This window comes from Pleurodeles waltl, chromosome 3_1 (genome assembly GCF_031143425.1).
Source record: "Pleurodeles waltl isolate 20211129_DDA chromosome 3_1, aPleWal1.hap1.20221129, whole genome shotgun sequence".
NCBI lineage: Eukaryota > Metazoa > Chordata > Amphibia > Caudata > Salamandridae > Pleurodeles > Pleurodeles waltl.
This window is the reverse complement of record NC_090440.1, coordinates 976,977,395-976,990,202: the sequence shown is the minus strand read 5'-3', so window position 1 is coordinate 976,990,202 and position 12,808 is coordinate 976,977,395.

The following is a 12,808-nucleotide window of genomic DNA, read 5'->3' as shown; positions in this document are numbered from 1 at the left end:
CTAACAATGATTTCATCTAAGTAGGCTACCAACACACCAAACTAGTTTTTTCAGAAGTACTGCGAGCTGAACGGTGGACACTACCCACAATCAACCACGAATCAGGCGGGTTTGGCACACATCCAACCAATTTTGCAAGAGCCATGAGTTTCATGTACACCCAACGTGCACCAAGGAAACAAATCTAAAAGCAGCAGGTGTCGACAATGTCTGCTCATGCAGGAAAGGAAGAGGGTTATTACACTTGGGGGCATATATATGATGCCCCCAGGGCCACCTTGCGCCACATTTGCGTAATTTTTTACTCAAATGTAGCGATAAGGTGGCATTTCCCACACACCATATTTACAAAGTGGCACAATGCAAGCATTGTGCCACTTTGTAAACGCTTGCGCCACATTATGCATGCGGCAGACATAATGTATGCAAGTGGGGCGTTCCCACATAGGGAGGCCCAGAAAAATGGCACAGTGAAATTAACTAGATTTCACTGTGCCATTTTTAGCATCAATATTACTGCCTGCCTAAGGCAGGCGTTAAGCTGATGCTCCCACTGAAAACAATGGGCCTCCATGTGCTTTGCTGCATTAGTTCCACAATTTATGGTGCTAATTCAGCAAAGTGCCACATTAGCACCATCAATTATGACACTAATGTGGACACGACCGCCATGGTGCTCCATGTTGTAAATGTGGCGCACACTTGGCATATTTATACTCCGTTTGCGCCGAATGCGTGTCAAAAATTGATGCACATTCGGCGCAAACCGTGCACCATATTTATACTATGACGCCTGTATGCGTCATTTTTTGGATGAGGGAAACTGCCTTGCGTTTATGACATGCAAGGAAGGCGTTCCCGCCCAAAAAAGGACTTTAAGGCCGGTTCGCCTTATTTATACTCCCATTTCATTTTGACGCACAGGAGGAGGCGGGCCTTAAAAAACGGCGCACAGCCTGATGTGCGCCGTTTTTTAACGCCTGGGTGAGGGCAGGCGTTAAGGGACCTGTGGGCTCACTTCCATGGTCTCTGACCATGGAAGCAGTCCAGAGGTGCCCTTCCCTGCCCCCAGGGACACCCCCTGCCACCCACGCCCACCCCTGGAGGACACCCATGGATGGGTGGACCCATCCCAGGTAAGTACAGGTAAGTTCAGGTAAGTATTATATTTTTTTTTTAAAGTGGCATGGGGGGCCTAATTTGGGCCCCCCTACATGCCACTGTGCCCAATGGCCATGCCCAAGGGACAGAAGCCCCCCGGGCATGGCCATTGGACAGGGGGGCATGACTCCTGTCTTTGCTAAGACAGGAGTCATTTCAATGGGGGTTGTGCGCCATAAAATGGCACAAGTCCGGTTTGAGCCATGATTTTTTACTCAAACCTGACTTGCCCCATTTTTTGACGCACAACCCCCATTTTCCCCAACGCCGGCGCTGCCTGGTTTGAGTCATTTTTTTTACTCTGACCAGCTCACAGCGCCGGCTAACTTAAATCCTTAAATATGGCCCCGCATGGTGCGTAGGAATGTCGTTAGCCGGCGGAACATTTTTTTACGCAAACCAGCGCCAGCTATGGTTTGCGTCAAAAAGTATAAATATAGGCCCGATGTTGTTAGTGGGACTCAAAGGGGCGCTAGAAAAGTGGCGCATCATGAACGATGCTCCACTTTTCATACATATGCCCCATGGTGTTGTTAGGGGGACTCAATAGGGCTCTAAAGAAGTGGCGCATCATGGATGATGCACCACTTTTCCATAAACATGCCCCTATGTTTTTGCACAAGCGATTGTGTAGCTCAAAAGGACGCAAAGCAGGGCGCCGATTTACTTTCCATTATATAAGTGCAGAAACAGGCCAAAATTATGCGGGAGCATGCGAGAACCCACAAATACCTTAGTAATTGATTCTCTTCCACCTTCAGTCACAGATAGACACCGGCTTGTAGTCCACTTTAGATACACATTTGGACAATTCCAATCCTTGAAAACACCTTTTAAAATAAATTGTTCCGATCTGCTGCATCAAATTCCCTCAGTGCTCACGAGAGAGTCAATCCTGAGATGGGATGTCACAGTTTCCCATAACTATAAGAGCAGCTGATAAAAGCAGTCTGTGCCAATTTGCAAATCTCAACTGCCTTGTCCTTTTCTTCAAACAAATGTGAGGTTTTGCCTCAGTGAGTTATGTTAACCTTGGCAGTTAAGACACACTCACCTGAAATTCTGTATTCCGAAAAGAATACGGCTGATCTCCGGTACTGTGCTTGTGTTACACCTAATTCCCTGGGGTGGTCTCAGGTTAACTGACCACTGCTCATCTTTTAGGTATTTGAACATATACATGCATGTACCTTATGTACCTCTGTATGAATCTTCCCTCAATTAAGAATGCTTCTTCCACGTCTTCAAATATCTAGTCTGTCATGATGAATAAAGCAGCCTGTTATTATGCTACATAGTTGTTTTTAAATCTGTGGAGCACTATTTTGGTTAGTCAGCAATATAAATTGGAATTATTTCCTATGATTCACTGTTCTAGATTCATAACACAAGGATCGCATTACCTTAAGCTACCAGACCTTACATACCTTCTTAAATCGAGTACCACATCCACACAAGGGTATTGCACCATAATGGTGAGTTTTAAATATCACACACACACACACATATATATATAAATATGCAAAAAAAGGAAATAGGGAACTCTGGGTAGTTCCAAATTTTAGGTGGAGAGCAGCTCCTATATAGAGCACCCTACAACACCAGCAACACACTGAATCTGCTTATCTCAAATGTCTGTTTTCGATCAAAGTTTTTAGGCATAGGATTAGCGTAGTGCTATCCATGCAAAGCTAAAAAGTGACAAAGGGCCTGATTTAGAGTTAGGCGGATGGAGTTACTCCATTACAGACTTGACATATATCCCGTCCTCCATATTACGATTACCATAGTATATAATGGGATCGTAATATGATGGATGGGATATCCGTCACATTTGTGATGGAGTAACCCCATCCACCAAACTCTAAATCAGGCCCAAAGTATTTTGCCACTATTACAGCAAAATCTTTAAGCACTGGATTAGCTAGTGCCATCCATGTTGAGCTGAAAAATGACAAAAGCCTTTGCCGCTCAAGGCACAGTATTACAGCTTTGAATTGGTAAAATACCATTCCAACCCAACCTGGATCAAATACAAGCCACCTCTGACAAGTGTTTTGCTCTTATTATGAGCTCTTCACAGCGGTATAGCTTTGCCCAAACACAAGAGAGCACCCAGTATAAGACAAAACAATACCCTTTCAGACTTAGAGTGCCACATACATTATGCAAAAAAGGAAACAAGGAACTCTGGGTAGTTCCCAATTTTAGGTGGAGAACATTTCCTACATAGGGCACCCTACAACGCATGCAACACTCTAAATCTGCTCACCTCAAATGTCTGTTTTTCTGGCAAAGGTTTTAAGCACAGGATTGGCATAGTGCCTTCCACACTGAGCTAGAACGTGGCAAAGTATTTTGCAATTTTTACAGCAAACACTTTAAGCTTAGGATCAGATAGTGCTGTCAATGCTGAGCTGAAAAATGACAAAAGACTCATACCAATCCAGGTACATTAGTAGACCTTTCCATTGGTAAAATACCATACAAGCCAACCTGGATGGCTTGGATGCTCGTGCAATGCTCGTTGGAGGGGCCCTGTGCAGCCCCCATCTTGGAGCCAACAATGGCCCTGGGAACTGTCACCCCTCAGGGCCGGTTCCTGCTGTGTCCCGGGGGGCCCACCTCTGGGCCATAACTGTTTGCTTTTGCTTGGTGGGAGCTGACAGCTTCCACCAAGCAAAAGCAAACAAAGTCCACTTTCTGACAGCGGCAGCTGTCAAAAAGCTCCCACTGGCAGAAAGCTGAGTTTTCATACAGATTAAAACATTGTTCCTACAAGCAGGGAGCTGATATTCAAAGAAGCTCCCTGCTTCTTGGAGCAGTACCGGCTCCGCATGGACGCGGGGAGCTGGCTAGAACCGCGGGGGAGTTGAGGATCCCCCCACGGTCCTGTCACTCTCTATCTCTTCCATCCCATAATGTCCGAGGTACAGACACTTCTTACATTTAAAGCAAATAGGGGGTCCCTTTCTGACCCCTTCCCCAGGGACTAACACCTCCCGGGGGCTAACTGAATCATTGGAAGGGTCCGGCGTGGCCGCCCCTCAAGGAGCCAATGACGGCCCTGAGTACTGCCACCCGCTAGGGCTGGCTCCTGCTATGTCCCAGAGTGCCCAGCCCTAGGACATAGCTCTTTGTACTGACTTGGCAGGAGCTATGACAGCTTCTACTAAGTCAGAGCGAACACTTCACTTTCTGCAAGTGAGAGCTGCCAAACAGCTCTCTCTTGCAGAAAGCGGAGGTTTCATATGGGTTCAGGGAACAGATGCAAACATTGCTTCCGCAAGCAGGGAGCTGCTATTTAAAGCAGCTCCCTGCTTGTGGGAGCAATGCCAGTTCCCGCAGGACACAAGGTGCCAGCTGGACCACAGGGGCCTTCAGGCTCCCCCTGTGGTCCTGTCTCTCTCTCTTTCTAGAGATAGATTGATGTTGCAATGGTCACTCCACACAATGGCTTCAAAGCGTCAAACTAGCAAGATGCTTGTTGCAAACATTATAGAGACGTTTTGATGGACAGCAGACCAGGGTCACTTCTGGCCAAATGGTAAAGGTCATGGACTGTCAATAGGTTGAAGGTTCAAATCCTAGTATCTTGTGACAGTGTGTCTGTTTCTTTTCTAGTGTTTTGACTGTTAAACATTCCTAGTGATGGAACATCGAAGTCTTTTTCCCCTCATAATCTGTGGGTTGAATATCATAGCTAAGTATGCACAGTAAGGAGTCACCTCTGGCCTAGTGGTTAAGGTCTCAGACATGCACTGAAGGTTAAGGGTTCCAGTCTAGGTGAGTCTGAGGTCATTTCTTGCTTTAGTATCTTTTCAACTATAAATATTTGGGTTACAAAGTGAAGGGTGATCTCATTCTTTTTAATTGGCAAAACAAACCCTACGGCTAGCCCCCCACTGCGCATGGCCAAAGGGCGTGTGTGGCGCAAAGTCGAGTTGTTCTAGGGGTTGGACCCCCACACACGGCCTTTGGACATACGGGGCGATGGTTCAATTGACGTATAGTAATTAAAATTACTTTACATTAAAAAAAACATAGAAATTCACAGATAACCAAAGATTACAGGGACATTGTAGTTAGGTTCAAAACTTACTCACACAAAACCATAGAAATTCAGCCGTTAAAGTTATTTCAAGTAACTAAAACCCGTGCCCTAAGGTAACTGTGGTGATCTGTCCCGTTTGTGTGTCTTCCTTGACGATGTAGATGATTTCTCACTGCCAGACTCAGAAACATGCTTCTTTCTTGATTTTAATTTCTGGAGCTAAATGAGAAGCCTGCCCTCTCTGTCTTTGAGAGTTTTGTTAGAAAATGTTCTGCATACCTTGCAGTTCCTCACTGAATGGTCTGGGGAAAGGCAATATATACAATCCTTGTTTTTTTGTGTGGAGCTTCTCACAGGAGTGTTCTAAATGGAGGTACAGCCTCATTGGCTGAGGTCTATCTTTGGTCTCTTTTTTAAACAGACTTAGATATGCTACAAAGGAGAAGGCCAAGGGCCTTAATGCATTATATTTAACATTACATTGCTATTATAAGGTACCGGGGACTCCCAACTCGAGGACGGGAAATGATTCAAGCATGTGAATCTATGAAAGTTCCAATTCTGGAGTAAACATTGAAAAAAAACAAATTGCAAAAAAAAGTGAAATTGGTCTAAAATATGGAATATTTGATTGCCACCCTCTTTTTTTCATTGCACGATTGTAGAAGCCTGGGGTTACAAGTGACAGAACATCTAGATGAGCTTTGGAAAAGACAATGGTTAACTATATTATAAGATTTATATCAGACAATTAATTGGGGATGTTTCAACAGTTAGCATTGCAGGATAATGAGAGTGTGTCTATCCTATGGCTTCATTTTGCACAAAATCCAGATTTTCGATGGTGTAGGGAATTTTACTTTTCATCTCCTAAAACTAGTTTTTTTTAAAATAATTTGTTAGGGCTTAGGAACTGATATAAAGTGTTACATCAGAGTATTTGAGAGGAAAAATCCTAAATTAAAAAAAAAGAAAATATCACTTCCTTGTTGAAGTGTTGGCAGCCAATCAGATCTCAGATCGCGTCCCTATATACAAATTTGCTTTTTCTTCTTTTTCTCAAGTACTGAATGGATTTTCACCAAATAAGGAAAATGTAACATTTATTGGGTGTTTATATTGAATAATGGTGTTATATGTATATATGTTTTACATGAAGAAAGAGGCCTGATGGAGGCTAGGACATGGATTTTCTATCTTACTTCTCCTACTTCCTTGCACTTTGTGATGTGTCCAGCACGGGTGTGGTGACTCACAAATAAGGAATTTAGCACTTGTCTGCGTGCTTTATGTGTATTATTAACATGATCAGTACATGATGTGTGGTGAAGTATTGGGGATTTGGCCACTTGGGCATTACTTTAAGGAAGTTGTTAATTGGGTTATTATTTTGTGTGTCTGTCATTTTTTGATGGTATAATCATGAAGGAAGATATATATGGATTTTCCCTCCAAAGTAGAATAAATCTTATCATATAATTGTACATTTGGAATTATATTTAAAGTGATTAAATATGTCAAGGCTACTAATAACCGCTAATAGGTGAAGATCGATGTATAGTAATTGTAGACACTACTACTGAATTTTACTTTTTTGCAGTTGTCCGGTTTCTATGCAAATGGGAAAGTCTGTATTTAAGTTATTTTGATTGGAAGACATGTGCACATGATCAAGGCAGTGGAGTTCAGTCGAAATGTGTTGTGTTTTGCTAATAAACTTGCCACTTTGTGCATTTCCTGATGTCCAGAATGTGCGTTATATATGGACTTTTGTTCGTTTGCTGTTGTGGATTTGATTTTACCGGTCTGCACTGCCGGTTTACGCACCACTGCATTAGAGCCCAGAAAGAGCATTGTAGTTGTGTATGTATATATATATATATATATACACATATATATATATATATATATATATATATATATATATATATATATATATATAGCACTGCTTGGCGAATCTTCACAAAACTTTCCAAAATAATTTGCCAGTCATGTGAGCTACTGTCTGGAAAGTTTCAGGGTGATCCATGCAGAGGAGGCCACGAAAAAGGGAGGGTCCCAAAACACATATTCTCCATTCATTTCTCCATAGGGAATTTGAACAGTGACAGCGCCAAAACTACTGGATAGAATTACACCAAATTTGGCAGAAAGGTAGGCCCTGATCCACAAAGTGACCTTGTCTTAGTTTAGTGTAATTTTCTTCAGTAGTCTTTGAGAAATTAAGGGGAAAACAAATTTGTATATATATGGATGCGAGGGATTCACAACCCTTCCCGATCTCGTGCTGAGATCTTATTGGCTGACAACACTTCAACAACAGAAGCAGTTGCAGTGTTGTCAGCCATCTTGGGACTCGTCCCAGAAAAAAAGTAAAAAATAAAGAAAAGGAGGCAGAGTACGAACACCTTGACCCTTTAGCTCTGGTGGTGGGGTCTCAAAGGGATCCTGCCAGGGCTAACAGGCATTTTTATTTTATTTTAAGGCTGGAGTTGCGATGGATCTGCGGATCCCCCATAAATGTTTTTTTAAATGAAGCGGGGGCTCCCGAGCTTTGTTACTATAAAGCCCTGGGTGATCCAAGTCCCAGGGGCATTTGCTTAGAAATTTGGGGGAGGGGGCTCCTGGCCCCCTCCTGCTGCCCCAGAGATGGCCACCTCACCAGGGCTTATGATTAATATGAAGGGGGACCGCATGCTCCCCCCACTGCCCTGGGGACCACCACCTCCCCAGGTTGTTAAATGCGGGACCACCTAGTCCCCTCCTACCACCACCTCCCTTGGGTGTTAAAGTAATACTATGCGGGGGTGCCCAGCCCCCTCCCACTGCCATGGGACCACCACCTCCACAATGTGATTTATGCGGGGTGCTGTGGCCCACCTGCGCCCTGGGCACCATGGCCCCCAGGAAAAATACGTCAATTGTGCGGGGAATACCCGTCGCCTTCCCCTGCAGCCCTGGGGATCACCACCTCCCTGGGGAATAGGTAAAAATGGTTACAGGGGGTCTGTTTCGGACCCCCTTTAGCCCTGTGGAACACCAACACCCCAGGGCTATAATTGTAGGAGGCGGGCCGCTTGGCCTTCCTCAAGGAGCCACTGATGGCCCTAGGGACTGCCACCCCGCAGGGTCGGCTCCTGCTATGCCCTAGGGTGTCTGCCAAAAAAAGGGCATTTTGTAAATGTAAATAATTTTAAATAAATAACACTGCCACGAATAACTGAAGGCCGTGCGCAGCTGTGGTTGGATTAACATATACTAAAGTAAATTACTATACGTTAAAAAAAACTAGAAATTCACTGAAAAAATCAAAGGTTACAGGAACGTTACAGGTAAGAAATTGAATTTTTTTTAAACAATAAAATTCTATTAAAAAACCAAAGGGTACAGGGACGTTATAGTTAGGCTCACATTTTAAATGTACCAAACCATAGAAATTCACCAGTTATATATATATTCTTTTTTTCTTCAAGTTGGTATCCAAGGTTACCACTTGCAAGTAAAAGTATGGAAATAGAAGAAAGCCCTTATGTCATGATCAAGGCTCTGCCAGGCCAAAACATATAGATGTATTGTTGAATCCACATAAGGATACTTCAGTCCCAAGTGTACATGGTTCTATTTTAGAGGGACCAGTGTGAATATATGTTCAGAGGACACCTTCAACCCCTTACTACAGCACTTCAAGGGCAGACTTCTGTTAATCAAGCACAGATGGAGCAGTCATCCAAACCATAACACGCACACCAAATGCAATGTTCATACCTGCACCTTTAGTGAAACTGATGCAATTGCAAATGCTGTAAATCATCTTACAGATGAGAGTACATAGCACAATACTGTTACAAATTTGATAAACAACATTATGAATGTATTATCATAAACTGGTTTGATTATGTATTATTGTTTAATTCCATTTCACTTTTATATGTTCCTATTTATTTGAGTAAATATTGTGGGGTCGTAAGCATTACATTTGATGTGTGAGTTATGGTTTGCATGGCTGTTTTGTGAGTTACGGATTGAGAAGCTAACCATAATGTCATAAATAGCAGCGTTCAGTGTATCTTTTGGTTTTAATTCATAGCATAGTTTTGCTGAGGTTTTCTTTTACAATTATATGTGAAGGTGTTATAACAAAAGTTACTACCCTACCTTCACAATACTGTGGCAGTCAATATTGTGGGTACAATGTTAGGCCGAATTATACGTTGCTACTGGGTACTGTAACATGCAGACATCCATAAGGAAATGTGCGCGTTACCTGAAAATGAAAAGGTATCCTGTCATAGCTGTCATCAGTCCCATAGTTAGAATCTGTAGATGTGCACCACGCGCAGTTGTGCAGAGTTCATCATATAACACACATATTTACACCAAAAAAAGAAACATTCAATAAAATGTTCTGCGCTGGATACAAAATGTCAGTAAACTTGATGCGAATAGGAAACACGTCTTCATGCTTTTTGGATTTCAATGACTTGCTAATTTTCTGGGAAAATGCAAATTAATTCTTGTGTCCTTGTGAGAACGCCTGTAGAGCTCCTGCTCCAACCTGAGTGCAAACAATAGAACGAAAACAACTGGCATCAAAATTGACTAGTTAAGATGATCACGTAAATCCATGCAGGCAAATAAGTGTGAATAATGAAAATAAAAGGCTCCTCGCTGAGTATGTATGGTAAAAACAGATTAAAAGTCAGATGTAATTACAATCAAATCAGCACTCAAAATTTTCAAAGGAGATCACGCAACATGTGCAGAGAGGGAGCATCTCTGAAAAGTCACCTCTGTGATTGCGGAGGTCCACCGCATGTTACTTCTTACACAGGGTGCAACATAAAAGTTAAAAAAACAAAATCAATTCGTTTTAGAGAAAAGACATGGAACCGGAGTAAAAATCACAATAAGCGATGTAACACCCAGGCTTGTCCTAGCCAGGTGCAGGCAAACCCGTAGATGAGTCTTAGTTCTACAAGGTGCCGATTTCATCTGACAGTCCAAGCTTTTCATACTAAAGCCTCGTGGCAGCCAGGGCTTTATCAGCACACATTCTTGCTAAGCAAAATACGAAATTTCCTAGCTATCGTGAAGGAAAGTTTCAATTCTATTAAGGACACGGAGGCGAGGATTATGCAGATCTTTCTTCACTTTTAATTAAACAGCAAGTTCAAAGTAAAACAAAACATGAACAAAAAAACTACAAGTTCCATGAGCCCGCCGCCATGGTAACGAGTATCCAATGAGGTGCGCTCCTTCACGTTGGTATAAGTATCCCGAAATGCGTCACACTTCCTCGACTTCACTGCGGAAGGAATCCTGGTAGAGTCAATTGGTCGTAGTCTCGGAACCTACCAAAAAAGGTATAATTAGATGCAAATCCGATAAAACATAGATACATACTGACTGCAATAAAGTCATGAACCTTAAAATACCACTAAATAGAATGTGATCACCTCTGAATCAAGTACAACATGATGAATTTAGAACATGATCAAAAGGACAACAAATAAATGCACAAACTCAAGTATACTACCTTGTTACGGAGGTAGATGCAATCGGGAGGGGACATACCAGCGTAGAGTATGTGGGTGGGATAATCCTCGCCTCCGTGTCCTTAATAGAATTGAAACTTTCCTTCACGATAGCTAGGAAATTTCGTATTCTATCACAGGACCGGAGGCGAGGATTATGCAAGTTTAAAGCTTACTCACCACAAGTGCGGCTGCTTCATGAATTGGTTTAAAGTAAAACTTTTTAAAAGTAGACTCTGAAGACCAATCAGCAGCATGCATGATGTCCTCCAATCTGCCCCCCACCTGTATGGCTTTGGAAGCCATAGCTCCCCGAGTAGAATGGGCGCCAAAAACTTGAACATCTATTCCTGCCTCAGAGAGAATCCATCGAATCCATCTGGCAATGGAAGGGGAAGAAACCGCCTTAAACGGTTTCCTTATGGAAATCAATAACTGCTCGACTCCTGGAGGTCTGCAAGAACTGGTCACTTCCTCATAGACTTTGAGACATCGAACCACACATAGCTTCGGGGAGTCAGGAAAAGCGGGATAGGATACTGACCTGGTATTAGACTTTGTCCTCCTTGCAATAGTAAACGTGACTCCCTCTGGAGTAAAGATACGAGCGGAAATATCCAATGCTCTGACATCGGACACTCGCTTACAGGAAATGAGGCAGAGAAGCACGGCCAATTTGGCTGACAATTCCTTTAGTGACAAATATTGGTTGTCCCGCCAAGAGGACAAGAGAGTAAGAACTAAGTTCACGTCCCAGAGTTCTGAATATCTGGGCTGCGGAGGTCTGGAGAGTCTAATACCCTTAAGAAGTTTACAAATCCAGGGATGCTCCCCGACCGGGAGATTGTTAAGGGGCGGGTGGCCCGCCGAGATGGCCGAACGAAAAGAATTGATAGTGCGATACGCTAAGCCAGAGTCCCCTAATTCTGCAAGGAAATTGATGATGTCGGTAACACTGGCCCCCATGGGATCGCAGTGTTTGCCCACACACCAGCGAGACCATCTGTTCCATGCCGATCTATATCGTTTGCATGTACCCGGGGCCCAGGCCTGTGCGATGAAGTCATTAGCCTCCTGCGAAAGTCGGTTGTCTTGCCAACGATGCCGGAAATTTTCCAAGCTATGAGGGAAAGATGACCTTGAAGGACCAGAGGGTGATAGGAACCCAACGGATCCAGGAGTATTGAGGGAAAATGCGGGAGGCGAAGAGGACACTCGCACGAGAGTTCCAACAGGGTCGGGAACCACGGCTGTGACCTCCACCAGGGGGTTATCAGAACCACCGTCGCCTCTTGGCGGCGAACCTGAGCCGCAACCCGCGGGATGAGGAGAAATGGGGGAAAAGCATAACCCTGAAGGGTATCCCAATGCTGGAGAAACGCATCTACTGCCGCCGCTCCCGGATCCGGTCGCCAGCTGAAGTATAGGGGAAGTTGAGCGTTCCAACGAGACGCAAAGAGATCCACTGAACAGGGACCCCAGCGATCCATGATCGGCTGAAAGACCGAGCGATGTAGTCGCCAATCGCTGGGATCCTGGAGAAACCGAGAATTCCAGTCTGCCCCCACATTCTGGACTCCCGGAAGATACTCTGCTGTGACTGAGATTTGGTGTTGAAGGCAAAAATGCCAAAGATTCATCGCCAGTTCCGCTAGGGCTCTTGATCTTGTTCCCCCTAAGCGATTTATGTAATGTACCGCCGATACGTTGTCCATCCGTAGTAGAACAACACATGAGATTTTGTCTCTCGTGAGAGATTTGATCGCAAAAGATCCCGCCAGGAGTTCCAGGCAGTTGATATGCATGGTTAGTTCCTGCGGGGTCCAGCGTCCCCCGAACGATATGTCTCCGCAACGAGCCCCCCATCCCTGGCGACTGGCGTCTGATTCGATCACCAGATCCGGGGCTGCACCAAAAATGGCTCTGCCATTCCATGCCTCCATGTGGTCCAGCCACCAAAACAACTCCGTCCTTGCCTCTGGAGACAGGGAGATCAATTCGGAGTACGTGACCCCTCGGCGAAGGTGAAACGCTTTCAAGCGTTGCAGGGCTCTGTAGT